This window comes from Pezoporus occidentalis, unplaced genomic scaffold (genome assembly GCF_034315485.1).
Source record: "Pezoporus occidentalis ecotype Australia unplaced genomic scaffold, CSIRO_AGI_Poc_V1 ctg54, whole genome shotgun sequence".
Lineage (NCBI taxonomy): Eukaryota > Metazoa > Chordata > Aves > Psittaciformes > Psittacidae > Pezoporus > Pezoporus occidentalis.
The window spans coordinates 7914691-7940921 of NW_026915877.1; the positions used below are offsets into that span (position 1 = coordinate 7914691).

At 39.0% G+C, this 26231-nt stretch overlaps 1 long non-coding RNA gene across 1 annotated transcript; it reads left to right on the forward strand.

Annotated features, from left to right (window-relative positions):
• Positions 1-12470: 12470 nt before the first annotated feature.
• On the forward strand, positions 12471-25560 carry LOC134173582 (uncharacterized). Its single transcript, XR_009968302.1, has 3 exons — positions 12471-12624; positions 13774-13919; positions 25285-25560. It is a non-coding gene; the product is annotated as an uncharacterized LOC134173582 (long non-coding RNA).
• Positions 25561-26231: the final 671 nt, after the last annotated feature.

Sequence of the window (26231 nt, forward strand, 5' to 3'; positions counted from 1 at the left end):
ATGATGGATCAGAGTAATGCATCATTTCTATTCAGCTGCAGAAGTTATTTTGTGGTCTCCTGTTTCTTGAGAGGGAAATCCAAACAGTAGAACAAGTAGCTTCACCATTTAAGTCATAATCAAAGTTGATTTGCTGCAGGCTGAACTTCTGGGAGGGGAAAAAGCAAAGAAAATCCCAAGCAGGCTATCTCCTCTTAAAATACTCTTGAACAATATATGAAGAGGCAACTCTGTACAGTGGAGGCCAGTGCTGGATGAGCTCCCAGGTAATCACAGACAGCCTTTCCCCAGCAGCATGGTGTGGGTATAATGCCAGGACATGACAACATCAGAACCTCTCAACAGCTGTGGCTCCACCAGAGAAACAGTCATGGTGCACTCAGCCAGAAATGAAGCAGAACACATGGAAACAACTGCTGCTTAGTAATTTTTAATCACTCTTAAAAGCTGGGAGAGTAGTTCAGCCATGGTCACTCTTAACTACACCACCAGATCCCCAAGGCAGCCTCCACCTCGCTTGTTTCAATGGTTATCACCCTTCCCCCCAAAAACAGCCAAGAACCCCTTTTTGTTGAACATGCTTGTGGGCACTAAGCATCAGCCACTGGAACAAGACAACAATGGCAGAGGAAGCCATTTTCTCTTTCCTCAGGCAAACTCTCCACTGTATTAAAATTCCATTTTCATCTCAGTAACAGCAGGGTTTGGCCCTACAGTTATTTGCACTGTAATTTGAGCTCTACCAATAAAAATGCTGAAGTCATAAGATGGACGTCAGAGCTGGAAAGGGCTAGTAGAAACAGAAAACTGCACTCCCAGATATAATCAAAGAACCTAATGCTAAATAACCTGGACATCCCTCCCCCTCCAAAGCACTTGTAAGGCTCTGCCGTAAGCCAGTGTCTTCCTTCTTCTGTGGGAGGATTCCAGAATCTTAATGTAAGGAAGCATAAATTCAGTGCTTGGATTGAGATAAATGGAGTTGATGTGTGACTTCCATTATATTTTCCAGCCGAGGACCTCAGCAGGTATGCACCACATGACTCCTATAGACTGTAAGGCAAGAAACATGACCAGGCAGGGAGGGAGCCAGCAGAAATGAAGAATTTGGATACAGAAATACAGGATGATCAGTCTTCAATTCAACTTCTATATTCCTTAGAATTGCTTCGAAGGGGACAAATCTCAAGCAAGTTGATATAAGCAGGTTTTATACAAAACTCGTCACATTTAGAAACAGTGTGTCACAGAAGTAGAACAAAGCTGAGGCCAGCAGGGTCTAGAGAGACCAGGTATAACCAGTGGCATATTTTGCTTTGTGGATAGCAGCAAACCAGACATTTCTGGAGAACAACTAAGGAAGAAAGCAAGTTTATCATTCAGTCTAAATCCTAAGATCCTTACACCTGCATTTATCAGCATTAACCTTCATAGGAAGGCACAGACAGCTCAGGACTTCATGGCGTGGTTCTAGAACGCTATTCACTTTGACTTGAAAATTCATCCAATTCCTGCTCCCTTTCTCAAACTTGACATTTTGCTGGCAGTGACCTGTGTAAGAAGAGAAGCTGCTACTCTCTCAACACTTTCCAAAGGGCTAGGCTACATAAAAACTGGCATGATTTTTGTAAAAACTCAAGTTAAGTTTACTCTAATTTTGTAAAAATGCAAGTCAAATTTATCCTGAAGCAAATTTAAGTAAATAAATCTCTTTCTCTAGATTACTGTAGTGCAATACTGGACACAGCTGCCTTTGTTGTGTTTTCTGGCAGACCGCTCGTGAAATAAATATAAAAATTCATTTGGCAATTCCAAGCTTAAAGAATAATAAGTTTTAATTTGATTATGTGCTTCAAAGTGACGTTCACACTGTCCCCATCATGGGCATCTGGCATGTCAGCAAAAGCAGTCTGATGGATGCTGGCAGCCAAAACACCTTGCTGAAGCCCACACTAGCATTGTTTCTCATATGTGTGTATTTTTGTGGGGGGGTTTATTTGGGGTTTTGTTGGGTTTCTTTTTAGTTTTTTTGTTTGGCTGGTTTTGATCGTTTGCTTTTTGGCTGGTTCTGTTTGGTTTTGTTTTTTGTTTTTGTTATTTCTTTGCTTTATACAAGCAGTCTGGGGATTAGCTCCCTGTATAGGAAACGGCTAGCAGAAAGCCAGCCACCATTCCATATATTTTGCTGTAATCTTAGTTCCCCCTCCACCATAACACAAATGTCTTTTCATATGGGCATAATATAGACAAAATTCACTTATTTTAGCCATTATTAAGGTTTTAATGGCGTGGAAGCCCTACGTGGAAGTACTGCTTCTGTAAAACTTAGTAGCAGGCTCCCTGAATGTAGGCTGAAAGCACAAACGTAGATAGATTATTCAGTATCTTTCTGGGAAGCACTTGGACAGTGCCTCCTGAAAGTTCTTCTTCCAGGTTTCGGGTTAAAATTCACCATTTAGCTCCATTAAAGTTCACAGTATCGTCCATACATCAAGTTTATCAAAAGCAATACAAGAAAGTTAAATCCAAGGAAGGTCCATATAGTTTGCTAACTTTTTAGTTCAGGGCCAGTAACTTCTCTACTAATGCTTCCTCTGTAGTTTAGATCACTGTTTTTTTATTCAGCACACTCGTAGTTTGCAATAAGGAAAAACACAAAGAAGCAGAACCAACTCATCAACTGCCATGTGATGATGCTATAGACACTACTGAACTAAGCAGCAAGCTACATTTCAAAGCATTTACAAACATTTCAGTTCAGAATATTTAATAAAATTAAGCCCATCTTAACTCTATCATTACTTTATTAAACTAACCTTTACCTGTCGTCTCTTTGTCTGGTATCTGTGCTATTGACCCGAGTTTCCAAACTTGTTAGCCCACAGTGACATATTTTGGCATATGCAGTACTATAAGGATAACAGAATCAGAATGGAGCTTAGACACATGAAATTAAGCTGTCCCTGCTTAAATGCTGGAGTAAGTAGGAGCCAAAATATTCACTAGTATAAAGCAAGCATTGTTTTCACACTTTGACAAACAATTGAGTAGCTTTCAGAAGTTACCTATACTTTGTACATACAAAGTATATAGTTATTTTTTATTATAACCTTTCTCTCTGGAAATTCATTTGATGAGTAAAAGTCTCCACAAATATGCCAGCACTAGGCTTATCTTGGAAAATTTGGATTACATAAATAATTAATTACTTGGTTTAGGAGGGCAGTTTTCAGCAGAATCTCTTTGGTGTCTAAAATGCAATAAACCCAGGAAATTTCATGAATTTTCCCTCAAAAACTTTTCTTCAAGGTCCACGTTCCATTAGGTAATTATTGCACAAGATATTGATAATTAAACCTCTGTATCCAAATGTATCCCCCAGTTCAAGTAACAAGATGACACAATTGGAGAATACTCACAGGACTGGTTACAAGGAAAATGGCAGGCACAACTTTCACATACAGTAAATTACAGAGCCTTTTTAATGTGTCAAATTAGTATCAATTTAAAAATGCTTGGAAACTGGATTTCACAAATCACCTGGGCTCATCTGCAGTACTGTCTGAAAACAGGAGGCAGGAGAAGTTCCCATCAATTAGGGAGGGATAACAATCCGTACACCTATGACCAGTCCAGCATTAATCACATAAAACTCTTTTTTAGGAGTCAGGCCTGTATAGCTATCAATTACCCTGCAGAATTAGACCAAGTGACAGGCTTATTACATTCCCAACCCAGAGCTGCTATCCCAGTTATTGCAAGGGCTTGCAGCAAACTCTTATTTAGGGCAGTTGTTTGGTTGGAGGTTTTTTTGAGTTTTACTATGGTTTTGGTTTCTCTTCTAGTGAAAAAAAAAAAAAAAAAGCCTTCTGCTTCCTTCATGCTTCTAGGGCAAAAGGGGCACATCAGCTCCCAGTATAGCAGAGGGCACTTACAAGGACACAACAAAAGCCCGCCTTTCTATGAAACTACCACCAGTCAGAGAAACCAGCCACTTCTTAACATACCCACAGCTCCAAAAAGCCTGGGTTATGTCAAAATATAGCTGCATGTAAAATTACTGCTTTTGTACATGGAGCCAGACACACTGACTTCAATGGGATGACATTCCTAGAGGTTTAATAAACTAAATTTCACACCTAGGAATGTCTACATATATATACATATATATGCATACATACACACACACATATATATCACATTACCACGACATATAAATGGTTCACTTGGGAAGTGAGAACCAGCAGAGTTGTTTTGACATAACCATCTCTCTTTTATATTGTCAGTACAATGCAAAGTTTATTAATGGCTCCTCTTCCTGAGGGAGAGGATATTTTAATCTCATTATTTCCTCATTAGGTGATGGTAACAGAAGCACTGAGTCAGACTAACACAGACAGCACTAGATCCCACAGCAGCCCAGCACGAATTTATGAAATGCTAAGAAAAATTTAGGTTTCAAAACTGAAAAAAATCCAAACCATATAAGAAAGCTGTGAGATAAATATTATAAATATATATGATGCAGCCCTGACTTGCAGTTTTATTGTTCCTGCAAATAGAGGAACTGACATGTTATAGCTTCATCATATTAAAAAATATATATATCCATTAACCACTGCATTACATTGATCTTACAAAAGCTATGACAGGATTTCTAAATGCATGTTTTGCTTATTTTTCTTCCCAACTGACAGTCTGTGTCACTATTATAACCCTTCACTCTTCTGATTCCAACCACAATGATTCAATTCCCACATGAACATAACACAGAGATGCCATATAATTCCCATTAGTGCACTCTTTTCTCAATTTAACTTAACATTTGTTGTCCTTCCTGCAATTTTTATTGTGTGGCCTTTTCGCTAATCCAGGATTTAATAACAAGAGCTGGCAGCTGCTGCTTCTGCAGTGTTCTGGTCAAGAGCATGAATTTCATCCTGTATTTACTTTATCTGCTGCTTAATATTATGTCAGTGCTATCTGGCAAATATCCAAAAAGTGAATTGTTACTCTTCTTTCATTCTTATAACTGAATTGATCTAGAGTAAAAAAAATAACAATTTTTTTTAAGACTACATATTCTCTAATTACTGGGTTTTTTTCTGGTGTAAGGAATCAAGCCGTATCCTAAAAATAACTATCAGAAAATACTTTGACACCTGTTTTTAACTAAAAGAAATTACAGGGTCTGCTCCTTTTTAGCCAGCCTCTTCATTTTTATCTTTAGCCTTTTCTCATTTTTCTGGATACCAAAAATAAGTAGGAATTATGAATTGCTCGTTACTCAATCACGATTTAGATCCTAAAACTGCACTATAGCCTTGGATAGCCTTCCCAGAGTAAACACTAAATAATTAGTTACCAATTAAGAAACCAGTTTCATGCAATGTTAACCTACAATCATCAATGCTAACCAAAGATCTCAGTGTTTTGCAGTCTTCCTGTGATCAACATCAGATAGAGCCGAGGAACCTAATAGGATTATTTGCTGTTGCTACTGGGACAGAGGAGTGGAAAAAGGACATCTGTATGGTTCTTCAGCAGTGCTTCCCAAGGACGCTATCTGCCTTGCTAATGATGACAGCTGGCCACCTCCTCAAGGCTAGGGATTAATAGAGTGCATGGAAGAGAAGTAGTGCTGCACTGTGTTATTTTGATAACATAAACCAAAAAATATGATCTAATCCCCCCCAAAATACACATATATTTCTCACTCTTTTCTTCCTCACAGTTGAAATTTCAGGACATTATTAAATATTCTCTTATGAAAGTTTCATTTAATAGTAACAAAGATTCTTGCTTTTGTCTCCTCCTCCCTTTCCCTCCCTCACCCCCCTAAACCAACAGATAATCTCAAATAGAAAAAACCTCCAGTTTGGCAACAGTGTGTTGTAATGCAAAAATTAACAGTTTGTGCCAGTGAAGTGGAGAATGAGACACTGGATCAGGTTACTTTTTCAGGTCAGACTTTTTTTGGAGGACAGACGTAGGCACTCTGGCAGCTTGTGGGACTGCTTCTCCTTAATGCGATTAGTTTACACAATAACACAAGTACTCACTCCTTTCTCATGTGAAATATATAAAGTACCTCTACTTTATCTGGCTACTTCCCTCATCTTCCAAGCCAGCTACCTGTGATGAGCTATTTGGCACCATGCACATGCTGTCCACATGGTGAGCAGTACCATTCCAGCACAGTTTTGACACAGCTAGTATTATTAATAGTCTATATAAGGAACTGAGATTAACTGCACTTCACCCTAAAGGTACTCACATCTAGGTTCAAATGCTACAGTAAGAACCTTAAAAATCGTAACACTGCACACTGTGCCAGACCCAAGTAATGGCAACTCATTCTCCTGACCCAAGAAATGACGACCATTCTCCTGACCCAAGAAATACACTAGAGGTCTTCCTTCTGGGCAGACACTACCCTAGGCACTAACTCAGAGCATGTATTCCCTTGTCTCTTCTAGGGATACTCCTGAGCTCATTTCTAGACTCAGTGCAATTATTAGCATAGCTTAATGCCCTCCAGCAGAACAAGTGAAAACAATGTACCTACCCAAGGTGCAGGGCCAAGGGCAGGTTGCTCCTATATATACAAAGCTTTGCTTATGTGGAGGCCACAAACACCAGTAGTGCAAAGCTCTAGGTAACACAAGGCTAAGATGAGTTGAGAAGAAAAAAAGAATGGCAAAACTCCATGTAGCTCCAGAAGAGGCAGAAGGAGGGACACCCCTGCTACCAGTAGTCATGAACTGCATCTAGTTTGATAAGTGATCAGTGAAGCACAGAGGTGGTGAGTGAACTACTCTTAACAGGTATGGAGACAAAAAAGAAATACCACTTTTTTAAGGCAACCAAACAAGAACAAAATAGTGGATGTTATTTTTAGTTCCTTTCTCCTTTCCATGTTTTACAACTGAGAGAAAGACCATCAGATTCATCTGCATGCTGACTGAACTACAACTGCAGCAATGGAAACTCACCATAAACCAGATTTAGCTGTCTGCTAAAACATGTTTACATACTGTGTTGATATAGCAAAGAATTTGTCCATTGTGCTTTGTGATACTGCATTTTATTTATAAAAATAGTCAACCTAGTTTAAAGTAATCAATTATATATAAATTATTTGGCACATCAATAAACCAGAGAGAAATCATTCAAAAAGTTATCATCCTCCTTCTACAGATAACATTTGGTAACATATAGTGTACTTTCAGCATTTAAGTGTAACTCCACTACATTGGGCTAGGTATGTCAATAAATGTAATACTGATCAATTTTACATAATAGAAATACTACTGTATGACACTTTATAGGCTTCATACTCCCTCCAGGAGAATATTTAGAATTTGTTTTCTTGTGAAATTTTTAACATTGCTAATTTGATTTTGATCAGAAGCATCCCAAATACATCACATCACGCTCAAGTCAAAGAATCTCATATGCCATAATAATGAAAATGTAAATGTCCTGTTCCCTGTGAAGAGAATTTTCGAAACCAGCCTCTGAAATGGACCAAAATACCTAATTCTTGAAAGAAAGGTTAGGAGATTTAGCTGCTTCTTCCACTCAAGATCATAAAGCACCCCCTACCCACTTATATATGCTATATAAAGTGAACAGATACTGAATAGCATGCCAAATATTCTGAGAAATACTTCCTTCACCACACAACCTGTGCCACCCATTGGGACAACAGATAAATCTCATCTTGCTGGTGGTGTGACAAGATGAACAGAAAAGGGGCATCTGTAGACACTTGAGCATCTTAAAAATTTTGAGTTCTACAATTGAGAAGGTACTCACGGGACTCTACCTCTGTGTCTGAAATGCCTGCTCCTGCTAGAGTGGTACAATTGTCATTTTTTGTTCCTTCAAAACAACACACAACTATTTCAAGCACACAAGGATGCTGAATCGTTTTACAAACAAATTTTATTTCTTACTGACTAAAGCTGTACATGCTGCAAATACTACTTTGACTTCTGTACTGCCTAGGCAATTCCTGTTGTCCTTAGGTGCTCCTGGCTAGTGCAGGCATTTTTCAACACACCAACTTCCATGCAAAATTTCACCGAGGAATTTGGCAGAAGTGTAACTGCTAAATGAGCAGCGATCAAATAGTTCACCCAATCAGTTTTCTAATTCACCACAACTGCTATAAATACTACCCATTATTACTAAATGTAGCTTTTAGGGGAAAAATACATGCAAACTTCCTGCAGTATCTAATCTATGTGAAAATTACACAGAACAGCACATTAAAATCTAAGTAAACACTTTGGCATACTCTTAATGTATGTGCATAGATTACTCGGGTGTACTTCTAGGATAAGTACCATTTGATGTTCAGATTATTGGTGGATATTTAAAGTTGATTACCCTAGAGATAAGATATAATTGGTAAACAAGGAACACATACAGAACAACAACATAATAACCACAAGTTTCATTTATTTCACAATTTATTTCTACACTTGGGACAACAATTACATAAAGATACTAATTATTTTTTAAAACTAAAAAAATGAAATCAGAAAGTACCAAAAGCATCAGTTTTCATGATGTCACATTATGACCTGAATGAAAGACCTTACCTTCACTATTACAGCACCACAACTGACACTGTGCTACTTTGAAACTTGCGCTGCATTGCAGACACGGAGGCAAAACAAGAGCTCTCAAAAGGTACAAAACACTGTGCATCCTCACAGGGTTACTTGTAGAGAAAGACTTATACAGCCCAGCAGTAAATCTCAGAGCTCCACTTCTGACTTCTTTTTGGTTTACAGCACTTCAAGGCAAGGAAAACACTGGTCATGGCAAAGGCTGGTATTTATTTCAGCAGCAAAGTGCTAGAGATGGAAGAATAAACATGCAGCAGCAGATAATAAGAGGAAAAACAAAATGAATGTAGGTAATAAGAGATCAAACAGAGAAGAGTCACCGGTGTGCTAACAAGATTACTGAAGAGATCAATCAACTCACAGATGTGATGGTAGGGACACGTTCACTTGGCTAACACATATTTAATTACCTATATTATTTATCCATTTCAGTGTAGGCACCTTGTCTAGACTTTGTTTACACCCAGCTGTAAGCTGCTTCTGGGTTTTTTCTCTCTCTCATCTTATTTTTACAGGATCTTTTGCTGCACAATATGGTTCAATTGTAGTCTCCTTCCAGATTTCTGCTCCCTTATAACTGTAAAGCACTGAAAATAATTAATGTTTGTTTTATTCCTCTTTGATGACCTGAATTAGCCACTACCATCAGGGCCAAGCCATCAGCCTCCCTAGTAATTGAAGTTACTGCCTCTCAGGATGGAGAACAGCTCCATTTTCTGAATGGTGTGGGAAGCTGAACTAGAGACAGGTACCCTGATCCCCTTCAAATGTCAGATGTTACAGCTGACAGCCAAAGGGATTTTTGAAAGTAAAATCTAGGGAAAAGATTCTTCACATTGAAAGCATTATTGAATAAGGTGGAAATTAACAAATAAAAACTGGATAAATAAAAAGAGTTATATAAAAAAAAAAGAGTGTTTAGACAGTGTCCTACACAGTTGATTATGTTTGAGGTATCTGTTAATAAATGCACAGCCTAACTGGATTTGAATTTAGGACACATCAGGATCACCCCATGAAACTACACTTCCTCCAGAAGTGCATGTGCCCAATGCCAGCACATATCAAACTGATTTCAAGCACAAAGAAAGTAAATGCCCTGAATTGCTGCTAAAAGACAATGTGAGAATCTCACAGAACTCTATGACAACAGATGCACTAAAAGACCTTGGAGTAGCAGTCTGAGCCTTCCTCACATAAAGATGAGACTCCAGCAGTCAGATAGATGAGGCTATAAAACACACAGGAAGAAGGAATGGGTTCTGGTTAAATCCTACCCAGAGCAGCCATAGAGGAAAGTCTAGCTAAAGTCCATTTAAGCACTGATCTAAGCAGTAGGAATGGCTAGATGCAGCTATGAAGTAACTTTAGTCAGTTAAATCAGCACATTAACATGTGAGCAGGAAAAAAAGCCATATGCTGTAAGAGTATGGAAAAAAAAAAGGACTGAGACCTAGAATCACATGGCTCAAGGACACAGCAGCAAGAACCAGGCATTTTGCAACTTGTATTTCTTTTAAAGATCTGACACCAATTTCTGGAACACTTGTTGGCCACAGGCACACCTGCAAGAACAACCCTGTTAGCAGTACCCTAAGGTGGTACCAACTCCAGTGCTAACTCCAGATCTCTCCACAGAATTCATGTGGGCTGTAAAATGGTTACTCTCTCCTTGGAGTGGCTTTCATTGCAGAAAAGTATTGTCCATATAATCTGTAAAGTGCTTTCAGAACAAAGTCACTATAAAAACCTCATACCTGAGGTAGCAGGCAGGGTGGTGTTTCCCACCAAGTTAAAAATGCAAACTTTGTAGGTGAAAAAGACCTCTGGAAGCTGCACTACCATATCTCCAATGAAGACAGAGCCAGTTTACAAAAATAAATAATCCAAGCCTCACACTTTGATGTGCAAAAAACCAAACCAAAAACCACAAAAGACTACAAGTGCAACTCTGCTGAGTAAAAAAAATAAAAAATAAAAAAAATCCAACAAACACAAATAAGGATTTACAGATGGAGAGCAAAATGGGAAAAAAAGTTACTTAAATCACCTTAGATAAGAAAAGATTTAAACCAGGAACAATTATATTCTACTGGGAACCTAACTAATGATTTTAACAACTTCAAGAATCTCATGCATGCTTTTGTCTCCTCATCATTTTGATTTCATAGGGCACCTAATAGAAACCTCATGTGCTTCACAATGAGGGAGAGGAAAAATGTTTTTGTTAAACATTACTTCTTGAGTTTTGGTGGTAGTGAGCATCTCTGCCATCTGTCTTAACAGAATTTCAAACAGCATTAGAAACATGGGCACACTGTTCTGATTATTACTTGCTTTTCAGGGCAAAGGAGGTGTGCTCCAATTAACAAGTGTTCCTAAAAAGCCTGTAAATGTTTCAGTAAAAGATCTTTGGAATCCAGACATGAAATTCCTGAATTCACCTAGTGCCACTGCATCTAAAGCTGGCCAGGTGCAATTTTTAAACTGTTCTATAGAAAAGGCATTAAAAAAATCCTACCATAACACAGCTTTGCCAATAGCTCCTTCTTTCAAATTACTTTAAATTATATCACAAATGGAGAGCTTGCAAGAGAATATGGAGAGATTCTGTGCTAAGTACATGACAGAGATAATGGAAACCAATGTAATCCAGAAAAGCCAGTTCTGCTACCAGAAAGTAAGGACAGTTATCTGCCTAGAAAAATAAAATGGACAAAACAAACAAAAAAAGGTCTTTATCATAGAAGAAGAGTTTTCTCATGTATTTCGATTACCAAAACATCTAGGATTTACTTAACAGCTTTGCTGACAGATCTCAGAGGCATTGAACTAAAAAAGGATTATATAAAAATAATATATTTAAACAGTGTACATCAAGTCAGCTTTTGCATAAACACATCATTGCCCATGTGTGAACATGGAAAAGGCATACTGATGCAATTCATCAAGGCAGGTATTCCCTATCTTTTCTCACATTACTAAAATAGGGAAACACTGTTCACACTGTGGTTCAATTCTTCAGTGGCTGCAAGATAATGAGGAACATTACCCACTAAAAAAATATTCCCAACCACCACTACGAGTTTATGTATATTAAGTAGCCTGATGTAGCAAGCAAATGCAGTCCAGGCAGAATCACAAGAAAATTGGAGACTATATGCTCAAATAATTCTTCTGGGTTTTGATATTATCAGTCCAAATAAGTAACAAGGTAACACAGCATCTTACTGTATGTGAGCTCACCCACATTTTAACTTTTGAATTTTAACTGCAGTCTTTGAATCATTACAATAAAACCAGAAACAAGTCACATTCCTTTATCATTCTCTTCAGCAACCTAAATAATTCAAGTATTCTGCTCAAAAAGCATATTCTTAGATTATCTTTGTAGATTTCCTCAGCTTTTGTTCTGAGACAGGTTAAGAGTCCAGCAAGCATAGTAAGAAACAAAAGCTATGATCAGAGGGTCCAGAGAGGCTCAACATGCCTTGCTTGATATCAAGGACAGAGTGTGGTATGCTTATTCTCCACCCTTCTTTTTACTATTTTCCCCCTTCTTGGTTTATGAAGGAGAAACTCCTTCATGCATCTCCTTTGCATGTTACTGCTCCCCAGTTCTCCATGCCAACAAAAATTCTGCCTCATTCTTTTCTTGCCATTTTGGAAACATGTTACTTAAGTCATTAGTTTAGCTCATACTGGGGAGACTTTTAAGACTCATAGGGTTGACCAAGCAGACACACAAGGCACTGCGACACAAATACCTCTGAGCTTTCCAGTGTGTACATCATGATGTAGTCCTGTCAAATGGCACCTCAAGTTTAGGAACAGATTGGCTGCTGAGTCCAAAAGCAGCAGCAGTACAGATATTATTATACTGTACCTATATTTCAGTTTGGCTAATGCAATCATTCAACGCAGCAGCTCATCAAAAAGACACTCAAGAAGAAGTGTAAACTCTGTGGCTTTTGTCAGCAAGGTCATAGAATCATAGAAACGTTAGGGTTGGAAAGGACCTTAAGATCATCTAGTTCCAACCCCCCTGCCGTGGGCAGGGACACCTTACGCTAAATCATCTCACCCAAGGCCTCGTCCAACCTGGCCTTGAACACCGCCAGGGATGGAGCATTCACAACTTCCCTGGGCAACCTATTCCAGTGCCTCACCACCCTAACAGGAAAGAATTTCCTCCTTATATCCAACCTAAACTTCCCCTGCTTAAGTTTTAACCCATTACCCCTTGTCCTGTCACTACAGTCTCTAATGAAGAGTCCCTCCCCAGCATCCCTATAGGCCCCCTTCAGATACTGGAAGGCTGCTATGAGGTCTCCACGCAGCCTTCTCTTCTCCAGGATGAACAGCCCCAACTTCCTCAGCCTATCTTCATATGGGAGGTACTCCAGTCCCCTGATCAGCCTCGTGGCCCTCCTCTGGACTTGTTCCAACAGTTCCATGTCCTTTTTATGTTGAGGACACCAGAACTGCACACAATACTCCAGGTGAGGTCTCACAAGAGCAGAGTAGAGGGGCAGGATCACCTCCTTTGACCTGCTGGTCACGCTCCTTTTGATGCAGCCCAGGATACGGTTGGCTTTCTGGGCTGCAAGCACACACTGACAGCTCGTGTTCATTTTCTCATCAACCCCCAAGTCCTTCTCTGCAGGGCTGCTCTGAATCTCTTCTCTGCCCAACCTGTAGCTGTGCCTGGGATTGCTCTGACCCAGGTGTAGGACCTTGCACTTGGCATGGTTAAACTTCATGAGGTTGGCATCAGCCCACCTCACAAGTGTGTCAAGGTCCCTCTGGATGGCATTCCTTCCCTCCAGCGTATCAACTGAACCACACAGCTTGGTGTCATCGACAAACTTGCTGAGGGTGCACTCACTCCCACTGTCCATGTCAACAACAAAGATGTTGAACAAGACCGGTCCCAACACTGATCCCTGAGGGACACCACTCGTTACTGGTCTCCAGCCGGACAGTGAGCCATTGACCACAACTCTTTGTGTGCGGCCATCCAGCCAGTTCTTTATCCACCGAGCGGTCCATCCATCAAATTGATGTCCCTCCAATTTAGAGACAAGGATGTCATGTGGGACAGTGTCGAATGCTTTGCACTGTCCTAAAGATCCTAAAGGGAAAAACATAAGTGATGAAGAAAAAAATTCTACAACTTCTAGCAGCCAGCAGATCAATGAAATACATCAGTACATCTCATCTCATGTCTTAGCAGATGATGTTTGGCCTCATGGAACATGCAATTAGTCAAAACTGGTAAGAAAAGATCTTCACAGAGCACCATCCCAGCACCACTTTCACTGATAATTGTGAATTCTAACCTACAGCACAGTTTTCTAATACATAAAGATCTAAAAGTTGCTCACAGAACAACTGCTCTGAATTATGAATTTGCATTTCTCCTCAATCACACACTAAAGCCCTAACTTATTGTGCACGTCTGATTAGTATGTGAGAACAATGCATACATACGTTAATCACAAACTGCTTTTGTTACAGGACATTTTTCTAATTAAGGTTAAACTGGCTTTGAAAGGCTTCAAAAGATAAGGAAAATTAAACATGTTTGGTTCAGCAGCCTATCATAACCTTATCACAGAGCTGAGTGATTTCAGAGAAATGAGAGCAATGTGTTTATATGTGCCTGTAGAAGCATGTTGCATAACAAATACACAGCCCATAGGAAGTGATTACTTCATTGCATTCCTAGAGAAGACAGCATCCGACAAAACTTTGTTTTTCCCCTCACTCTCTGGAGGCAGTGTTGCCCCAGTACCTGTGCAGCCAGTACTTAATAGAGATGACTCGCAGACTACTTCAGACAGCACAACAACTATGCTTTCCCTCCACTGTGGCAGCAGAACTGCACCAACTGGCATCTGCCCAATTATAAAGTTAGAAAATGTGAAGAAAGTCAAAACTTCAAGAACCCTGCCTACATTTTGGGTGACTTCATTGTAACTGAAATCTTCATCCCCCCTTGGGTTAACCATATTTTCACATGCAGCATCCTTTATGGGATTATGTGCTTTGGGGCAGTGGGAAAGGCTGCCTCACCTTACACACAGACATACTGGCCTTTCCTCTTTCCTCCTACATAGAAATGTAGGATGCAGCTTAAGAAGCATGCACAGATTTATCAACCCACCCCAGGGCTTTTAAATTACCATCCAGCATAAATTACTTGACAGAAAAGTTGCAGCCCTGCTCTTAATTCTTGACATGAATTCTGGGCTACAAAGCAAATGAAAGCAATGCTCTAGCTTTAACAACACTTGCTATGTAAAATAGAAAGACTGCCTTAAGGAGGAACCCAAAGACTTTGTTAAATGATGTTACAATTACTGCTTTTTTCTTCCTTGCTTAGGAACAAGTTTGTCTGTCTCTGCCATTCATGTGCTGCAGTTACAATATGAAATCAATGAACATTGCTCATTCCTAGTCTCTCACACTCAGTTAAGCACTAGTTACATAAAGTCATGTCTCTTTCCCCAAGCACAAGCTTTAGGATATATAAGCCATTTACTGTCTGTCCTCGTGGGTTTTTATACACAAAGTATCTTTCCTTTTAAAGAAGAAACCTTTTCTGGGGAGTAGTAAAAACCACATTGGTTACATCACTATAATGCAATCATAGCAGTATTTTGTTCAATAGTTTGGAACATAGAATTTTACTGGCAGAAAGGAGAAAGATTTCCATGCAATAATAAATGCTACAATCCTAAAATAATCACTTCACTTGCATACACCTTCAAAACATATACTAGTTTATTATTACTGGTATGGAGGGAATTCTTTCCCTGTGCTAGATAAAACTGTCAGGTGTTCAGAATCACAATTCTTTTTCTCCTTTTACTCACACTTTCAACCCAGTGGTAACATATCCCATTATCTGGCTTGCACTAATTAGCAACCATAATGACAACAACAAAAAAAAAAAACACAGCTATTTTAAATGCAGATATATTTTATGAAAAACAACATAAATTGTCATGGCAGCCTAACTTACTAAAAGGATGAAAAGGAAGAAAGTAAAGAAATCCACAAAGCTGAGTAAAATTACTTTAAATTCTGACTGAGTGAAGGCATATTTCATGGCATGAGAGAAAGGTATATTGGCTATTACTGCCTTGCACAATCAAATAAGCTGCCTGGTTACAAGGAAAAAGTGCTACCTATACAAAGACCAAGAGGAGACCCTAATTATTTATTAGCACATTTCTTAGAATCTTCTATTTCAGTAAAACAGCAAAAGGAGAAAAAGTTATCAGACCTGCCAAAGAGTACCAGCATCGCAGTTAATATTAGAACAATTATTAGCAATCTTTTTTTCCAGAATCCAGAAAGTTTTACAAACATGGTCACTTGTTAAAATGTAAATATTAAAGTACCTGCTCAAAGCAGTGTTTGCAAGCTCAGCAGCTTTCTCTCTTGAAGAAATTTTTCCCTCAGTTGGGCACTGCAGCACACCCTCCATCACTACAGACTCACGGGGAGCTGTCAGAAGCTGCCTTCTGGGTTAGAGCCTGTATGAAGACCTGGTTGGATCAAAATCTTTGCAGTTGTAGCGTCGGCGGCCATTAAGTCCTCCAAAACATGATCACTACAAAACTTAACACACCTTGTTTTTTCACAGACTTCTTCAGCCACAGGTGCTACAGTGCTGTGAATGCTCAGTTTTATAGGGTTTTCTAGCAAACTGGTTCATTAGTAGAACAGATGCTAACTAATATTTTCAATTCATTTCCAAAGCCCCACTACTCTGGGAGTGCTTGCTGCTCCCTTGCCTTGGCTGCTTTGCAGCAGTAAACAGAATGCTGTATGGCAGGGGGAGAGGGAGGAGGAAGTATTCATTTTCTGTTCAGATCCAGCAAACCAATTCAGAAGTGGTGTTCCACTAGGTGAGACACGTATGCAGTGAATATTTTCCAATTACAAGAAAAAGCATCCTGTTAACAGGAGTATAATCAAGGATAACACAGACAGCAAAAGCATCTGGGGTGTCCCACCACATCAGACAACACCCCCCAGTAAGGGCTACAAACTTGAAGCTGAGTGGCAAGGCTGACAGCCCAAAATCATAGGGTAGTTAATAATTCCCAAGAGAAACAAGAGCAAGTGTGAAGTCCTGTACCTGGGGAGAATGAATTCAAAGTGAAGACCTAAAAATTTGCTACAGGTTTACAGATCACATGCCTACCGACACATAACCTCCCAACCTTCAAACTGCCAGAAATTCTCAAGAGAAATTCAACAAAGTATTTCAAGTAACAGAAAAAATATTAGCAATGCAAACCCATTCAACAGTTCTTAAAAGCATCTCTGTTCACATCAGCATTCAAAAGCAGAGAATCAGAGCGGGGCCAGGCATTTCAGTGCACACATATGAGAAAGAATATCAGAAGTGCTCACCCATACACTGCTACTAATCTATATCCACTGGCATTCATAAGCCAACCAGGCTGCTTAAGGGACCATTCATCAATAATAATTCGGAAGATGAGCAAAAGGTAAAAGTGCCATTTTAAAGATAAATAGTATTTATTACTTCAGTTTAAAGGTTATTTTGGTAATGTCACTTGTGAAAGTAGCTTTACATGCTACAGCACAAATAATAGCTATGAAAATAGACAAGCAGTTCAATCAAGAGTCAATTTCCCTTCATACTCATTAACTAAAAAAAGAAGTTAACGTTTTCCAAGTCATGAAAAATTAGGATAACAGACTTTAAAGACCGGTTCCAACCTTTCCCTGCAGTACCACCAACTACTCTTAAGATCCTCATGGATTTATCTAATGCAACACTCTAACTTCCCCTACACATCTCCTAAACTTACTCCATATACCACTATTCTCAGCTCCCTCCAACATCATGAAATTACCACTGTTTAAAAGGTGGCATAAAGCATGGCTGATTCAGAGCTACACATCCTGAATGGTCAGAAAAGATAAACATAGCCAGTAATTGTTGAACCCACATTGCAGCTTCTCTCCCATTGCAGATACTAATTTGAGCATGTTTTCTACAGCCAGCTGCAATCTTCCTTCAAAGTAAACAAGCTTTGAGATCTCTACTCCTGCGTCAAAACTGATCGGAAATGGATGATAGGACAAAAAATTACTGGAGATGCTGACAAATGGGGGAAGAGGGGGAGAAAGGCATAAGACTTCAGTGAAAAGCCAGACTAAAAGTGTTGTCAGTGCTATGACCAGCAACTTTGTTCATGATACAGCATAGTAGGAAAGTATTAGCTGAGGTTTCAAAGACTGATAATCTCTTAGATCTGTGCTCTATTATGCTCTTTCCTTTAACACTACCCACTGACATAAGCAAGCCAAGTACCATCTGAGTGTAAGAAGGGAGGTATTGCACAGTACTGCAACAACATGTTTTGTGCTGGCTGCCAAGGAGCAAAAATTAGACACTGAAAGATGCCAGTAATATCTTTATTTGCTACCATTAAAAAGATCCAAAATCATCAATTAGAGTATTTATAATTTTGGAAATATCAGCTGACCATATAGATGTGTATACCGAGAAAACTTTTTCTCCCAGGAACCGAGGAGGTTGCTCCAAACTTCACAAGCTTTTTGATGTGCTTTAAGTATACACACCTTCCATTGTTCCACCACAGCGTGGCATGACAGAAACAGCCAGGTGGCTTTATAAAACATTTGCACTGAAAAAGCAGAGAAAGGCTGCATTACAGGAAAACAGCCTTCTGCACATAAGCTTTTCTGGCACATTTTGCGCCTAATCCTGGTCAGCAAAACTGCTTACAAAAATACAGTTAATGCTGTTAAGGCAATAAGTACTTACTCATCTTTGAGGTTTTACAGGCAGCTGACACCTTCCAAAGCCAATCTAGTTATATGAACTGAAATCTCCATGCACAGCACATTTATCACCAAGATGCAATGTTGGTACATTAATTGATGCACCCTTTATAGTGTTCAAAAAGTAGATGAACATAAAACATCTACTGCCTGAACTGCTGAAAGAATTCATTTTCTTAAGACACTATGCAACAAATCGAGTTCAGCTAGCATCAACTTTTGTGGTCAACATGTTTAACATGAGCACCATAGCTCAACTGTTTTCACCAAAGATGCTGTATCAACACGGATTGTTCATTCACTCTATGAATGAATTCTGTGTCAAATGAGTTTCACAGTTGGCACTTACCAACAGATGCTTTTCTTTCTTGAGCAGCTGGCAGACAAAGTGTACCCTGTCATAAATCACATCCACATTATAAGCCAACAGCACTACTGAAGGTTGAAAGCTGAATTTGTGCTTATCAGTAATTGTCTTTACGAACTGTCCTCTCCACCACCATGTTAAGACCATATGAATTATGTCTTACCAAGTTAAGACAATATCTTTGTAGGCAATATAAAAAAAAAAGGAAAAAAAGGGAAAAAAAAGAAAAGGGAAAAAAAATTAAAGGTGGAAGCATTTCTAAGTGTCTGCCTCTGCAGCAATGCTCCTACATGGACCTCCACTTGGTTTGTGGCTTCAAGGCACTAGTAAAATTCTGAAGTTTGAGGCTGCCCTGTGCTAAGCATGTCAGTCAAGCTTTCTATTTTTTCTTTCCTTCATTTACAAAAGGAAGATAATAGTACCACCTATATCAACTGCACAGCAGTGTTGAAAGGATTAATTAGCTAATATCTCTACAGTCTTAAGCATGCAGCACATCACAGATGCACAGTGTAATTACTGTTATTAGGGAGTAATTTCTTTGACTGACTGGGACAACACACATTTTATCTGTCAGTTTTTCATGGCACAGAAATCTACCGTCAAATGTCCTCAGCTAAAAAGAAACTTGAGTAGCATGGCATAAACTATCCACTGCAGGGCTTTACTTCTGAGCACCTATTGTTTCTCACTGATATTTAGGGATGGAAATTTGTGGGCTGCTGATAGCCAAAAAGCCCTAAAGCTAGCCACAAATGAGTGCTGACAGAATAGATACTGACTTACTTGCTAAGTGGAGTAACATCCTAAAAAACTAATTTATGCTGGGTTCGCTGTTCCTAGCTGCCAGCAGTGTCTGTAAAGGCTTTAACTGCTGGCCCAAGCTGCAGTATCCAAACCAGAGAGCTCTCCTTAGGATATACTGGTGTGACTGAGATCAGTAAGGGTACTGAAGCATCAACCAGATACGGTACATTGGTCACACATTTTGAAGAATGCCATAAAACTTATGATTTCTCTTTCTCAGACCCTGGTACACAATATCTGTAGTATAAAAGCTTTGAGACCTCCTGCAATGCTCAACTGCCTTCCTAAACCAAACCACAGAACAGAACAAAGTCATCACACACAAATAGAGACCATACTTACCGTGGACTCAAAAGTAAAATAAGCTAAACTAAAAGGGATGAAAGTCTGATTTTCATGCAAAATCTGAAGAAAAACCTTAGCAGCAAAGGACCTGAAAGGAGTGATGAAAATGAAAGCTGTAGTTGCACACATATGTCAAATATGATGCTAACTCAATGTTAGTAATTTCACACTAACAGGTGATTCCAGGACATTGATATTCTTTCTCTGGCATAAAGCTCAATATTTTCCATAGAAATTCAGGAAGCACACAGACACAAGCCTCCTGAGCACACATTAAGTAACAGTTTAAAGCAACATGAAACCAAGCAGCCTAAGAAGTACAGTCGACAGAGATATCGTCAAAGGTCACAGTAAATTCTGTCTTACAGATTTGCTGTTGGGTATGCATTGCCATGAATCCTTGGTGTTCCTTAAGGAAAGCATAGCAACAGAGCTACTCAAAGCAGCACAACCACACCATGCGCTTACCTACCTAAATCCACCGTGGTTCCTTACAACAAAAACCTTTCCGTTTGTTTGACAGTGCTTATATGGGAATCTCTAAGGCAAGTCACCTGGCAGACCTTCATTTCCTCAGGACACCTGCACTAGGCGCTAAGTAACACCATTCTTACGATCACAGGTTCACAGATGGATTATCTCTGGTAGCAGCCAGCTGGGATCATTTAAATCAACTTAAATAGTAACACTGCAGTGCAAAGTAGGAAAGCACAGCATTGTTCTCACAGCTTCTTGCTTTTACCAATCTGTCATCCACAGAAAGCTGCTTGCAGAGCCTATCAGTCACAGCTGAAATTCTAACCCTTCATGATTAGCTAGCATTAGCTAAACCAAATCAATGGCTTGATTGCAGATTTGCCAAACAGAATTGCAATATGCATGCATTAGAATGATTAGACAATTTGCAACTTCATTACCTCCTCTAGAGATACATGAGATATTACCCTAAAAGTGGCATGCAGATTTTAAATAGTATTGAAATATATAGCTGTCCTTTTTTTTCTCCCACAGCAGACTACCTGATGATTAACAGCTGAAACACTGAGGCAAAGCCTGTCATGCCAGGCCCCTTTGACAGCCTTGACCATACATACTATCATTAACCTACATTAAAGCAAATATTCAGAGGAATTTTGAAAATCATTTAAATAGCACTGTCATACCTGATTTTATTACTGCTTCACTGTTTGCACCTCCTAGGAACTGTAGATAGGTAATTAGTGCTTGACACGTTACCATTCCAAGGCAAAGGAGAGCAGCTCCAGTGCTGACACAATTTGAAGCAAAGTACTCTAGAGCACAGTGCACAGGGAGATTTCCCAGACTGGGGAAACCTCAGGCACAGCCAAGAGAACCACCAGGAGCCTGCAGGAAACAGTCTAGGAGGTTCTTCAAGTGTAAGATAACTTCCTGACAGAGGTGGCTGGGGAGCCAACTAGGGAAGACACTACACTGAACCTGTTGTTTGAGAACAGAGAAGGACTTGGGAGTGATGTGATGGCTGAGGAACATCTTGGGCACAGCAATCACAAAATGATAGGTTTTTATTCTTGGAGAATAAGGAGTAGGATCAGTAGAACTACTACCTTGGACAGTCTTTGGGCTGTTTAAGGGCCTGACTGACGAAGTCCCTTGGGAGACAGCCCTGAAGGGCAAAGGAGTCCAGGAATGCTGGGGTGGTGGGTGGGAGTGTTGATCTGCTTGAGAGTAGGAAGGGTCTACAGAGGGATCTGGTCAAGCTGGATCAATAGGCCAAGGCCAACTATATGAGGTTCAATAAGGCAAAGTGTCAGGTCCTACACTTGAATTACAAAAAACCCAAGCAACTTCCCCCAGGCAACAGGCTTGGGGAAGAGTAGTTGAAAAGCTTACCAGCAGAAAAGGACCTGTATGTGCTGGTTGACAGATGGCTGAATAGGAGCCAGCACACAGTGTGCTCAGGTAGGCAAATTAGCCAATAGCATCCTGGTTCAGCAGGACTAGAGAAGGATTGTCTCCCTGTACTTGGCACTGGTGAAGCTGCACATCAAATACTGCATAGTGAGGGGAAGAGAACTGAAAAAGAGGATATTGAGTTAATGGAGTGGGTCCAGAAAAGGGCAACGAAGCTGATGAAGGGTCTGGAGCACACATACTAGGAGGAACAGCTGCGAGAACTGACGTTCTTTACCCTGGAGAGAAGGAGGCAGAGGAGAAACCTTCTACAACTACCTGAAAGGAGGATGGAGTGTGGTAGGTGCCTGTCTCTTCTCTCAAGTAAGAAGTGATAGGATGAGAGGGAACAGCCTCAAGTGGTGCCAGGGGAAATTTAGATGGCTATTAGGAAAAATTTCTTCACCAAAAGGGTTGTCAAGCATTGGAACAGGCTGCCCAGGGATGTGGTTGAGTCACTACCCCTGGAGTTATTTAAAAGACATGTAGATATGGCACTTGGGGATATGGTTTAGGGATGGACTTGGCAGTGCTGGGTTAAATGGACTTTATGATCTTTAAGATCTTTTCCAAACTAAATGATTCTATGATTTTGTGATTAGCCCTGGGCAAAACAGAAGCACAAATGCCAATTGTACGAATGGAGTGACAAGTTGGGCATGCCAAACTCTACTTGATCACCCATGAACAAAGATACACAGGAGAAGATGGACATCATGAGAAACAGGCTATTAAGAATCTTCAGCTAATAGCTGAATGACTACATGGAAGTAAACTACATAGCTAGAGAAAGACCAGTATTTTTAGGTAAAGCACTTGAGTTTTTTTAAAACTAAAAGTAGATTTTGCAGACAGAAAATTATTATCCTTACTCACCACTTGTGAGGTGAAAATTAGCAGTTGTATGCAACTCTAGCCACTACACAGTTGTTTAGAAGAAACCTCTGGCCTTTACTTTATGTAAAGTCCATGTCAGAATTGAGAAAAACTTGAATCACTCTGCAGTCTGAATAGTAACCTGCATTTTACTAAACCATTATGCTTACATTTTTAATGACAGCTCTCCTGTGCATCCTCCTTAAACTGATGTTGCACAAAAGCAGGGGAGTTTCCATGCATGTCATATAATAAGCCCTCAATAATATAGCAGACACCTTGTCTACTACATGTCACCCTGAAACTCTAGTGTAGTTGTATGCTGTAGAACTAAAATTACAGCTTTAACACTTAAATGAAAAGTAAAGACATTTACCTAGTTTAAATAATTTAATGGGGAGAAAACAAAGAACTTTCCCACATCTAAAACAACTTGCAAATACCATAACTATGGCAGGCAAACAGTGACCTACAACCACTCCATGCAGCCTCATCTAAGCAATACCTACACATATGTCAAACTTTAAGAATACAAAGCATACCAGTACAGGGAATGTCCTGCACTTAAACACCTACATATGTATTGCTGAAGAGTAAATTGTTTTGTTTTGATTTTTAAACAGAAAATCTTCTCAAAATCCAGAAGAATATGTATTATCCAAGTTGTACTCCTACAAATAATTTAAGCTACCTGTAGATAAAAGATTGTTATCTAGCTTGTTGCAATTAGGTATCATTGTACTTTTATATTTTTATTCATTACTGTTAATGAATTGAAATTATTTCAGGTATCAACTACAGTGTCTGCAAAATTTTAACAAAATTTCCACAATAAACCAATAATTAAAACTAATTAATCCTGACCAAAATCCCCCTCTCAAATGTAAATTACCAATTAAATATCATTAGAAGATTTAAATCAGAAACCTTACCTATTTTAATATTTACAAGCAAGAACACTGGATCAAGTACTACTGATGCATGCAGCTTATGTACTCCAGAAAAGCTCTGGCAATTTGCTCTGGTAGCTGATGCCATACAATAGTGCCATAGGCAGCCAAGCTAGCTAAAAAGCACCTGCAGACTACTACGTAAACCAAACCAATCTTACATACCTGTGCAATCACATGCAATTAGGTTAATGCAACTGGAGTGAAGAAACCGCAAGATACTGGCAATACTTCTGCCTTTGCCATTACTAATTTGCAATGGATTTCCTAGCGAAAGTCTAATTTGTCAGTCTTTGTGCAGCATCACACCTGTGTTAAAATAGTTGTTTTTAAAACAGCAATAAAAGCAGTAACTTGAACCCAAATACTTCGGCTTGTTTGGAAATTAAGAAAGAACCTAACACTGTTGTTTCTTTTTTATCTCTGACAGCTGCAACTGCACAGAACTGTCAGGTTAGAAACACACGTACGACTTATAATACTAACTAGCATCCATTTAATCAATATATTGATAATTCAAGGTCAGTTCACACTACATGACACACTGATACTCCTCTTATATTTCTCCATTTTGCTGTACTGTGTTACATGCCACAATAAACTCTGTTTCACTTGTGTTTTCTAAAACTTCAGACCTATGAGTTCTGTCTGCAATACCTGCAAACTGCTAAGCCTAAGCTGATGGTAAAGACAGTTACTGAGAACACAAAAAAGTTATGATTATTTGTTATCAGAGTGTGAAACAAGCTTCTTAAGATGCATCCACACTGATTAAAATAACTAGAAAAAATAGTTGCTGCTATATAAGCAGAAGCAAACAAGAAACAAAGCAGCCCAATAAAAGTAAATAAACACTTGCAATATGACCTTAAAAGACAGACACAGCTGTCTCGGGCACCAGCTGGAAGATCTGCAGAACTAGGAGAAAAACCACCATCATCTGAGGCACAGCTGCAACTTATATGCTGTATAACTGCTTTGGCAAATAAGCATTAGAGAGAAACACCCATAGAGAAAAGAGTTGCCTCTTAATAAAGGTAAGCTCAGACACACTGGTAAGATGTCTAGTTGCAGTTGATCAAAACTGCAAATTTTGCATACTGTGATAATAAAACAAGTAACACTGAGAACAGCCTACAGGCAGGATGGCCTGAAATCCAAGCACATAAACTGCAACAGAGGGCAGAGGAATCTCTTTGAAGGACAAGGATTAAAAAAAAATTTGAAGACATACTTAAATTGAATACTAATTAAATAAATAAAGTTTTAACTGTGTGCAATGTAGTGGTCTGTGAAAAAAGAAAAACAAAACAGTAATCATAGAAGATCTAATAGATTTTTGTGCCATGTTACATATGAAGAAAGCTTTTAGAAGAAATTTGGAGTTGTTTGTTTATTTGGTTTTGCTTTTTTTTTTTTTTGCTTGGTTTGGGTGTTTTTTTTTTCTTCTTGTGGAATACAAGATGTCTATGAACAACTTTAATTATTTTCTTTTTTTTTTTTGTAGGAAAGGGCATCTGTAAACCAACCTTCACCATGGCCAACACCAAACTGGGTCATCTCTCACCTGTTTTGTAGAGAAGTCCCCTTCCCTTGCCTCTATCAGAATTAGTCAGTTTTGGACTGGGAGAATCTCTTGGGTTTATGTCTGCTGGTATACAGATACAAAGCAAAGCATCAAATACAAAACTGTTTTTTTCTTAGTGTATGAAAGTTTTGAAGAAAGTACAACCATCACATCTTTGAACTGATAAAGAGCTGCTTCTAAAAACATCATTTGCATGTCATATTTAAGGCTTGCTTTTGTTACAAACACTTTAGTAATGGCCTCGCTATTCTGTTTGATGGTTTTGAGTACGAGAAAGTAGATGTTCATGTGCTTTCAATGTTTATAAGGCAATAAATTATTTTTTTTCTTAGATATAAAAACTAATGACCATGTATAAAATATTTACAGAAGCTGTAACTTTTAAATTTGTCACAGGTCAAAGCATCCATATTTATGCAGGAAAAATTCTGATAAATTTTTCATATTACCTATAGGAACTTAGGTGAGGTGTTACTAGAGCTGATCCTGCAATTAAAAAAAAACAACCCAAAGCCTTTAAACCACCACAAAACCGTTTTTACCAGAATCCTAGATCTCTTACTAATTCCATATGTGGAAAGCAGTAGAACAGTATAAACTGCCAGATTAAAACAGCAGCACTTTCTTTAAATAGCCTTTCCTGCAAGTAACTGTTGTCATCAAAGAGCAGCTAGATAATGTACTTTATATCACCCAGAGAAGTCTTAAAAGATTTCTCTCTTTAGAAAGTGGTAGTCAATGGCTTATTAAAGAAACAGATCCATCTAGTGGTAACACTAGTTTTATGCTAATGCCTGTGTCAGATACGAGCAGCAAGTTATGAGGGCTGAATTAAGAGGTTAAATTATGCCACCAAAAGGAAGACT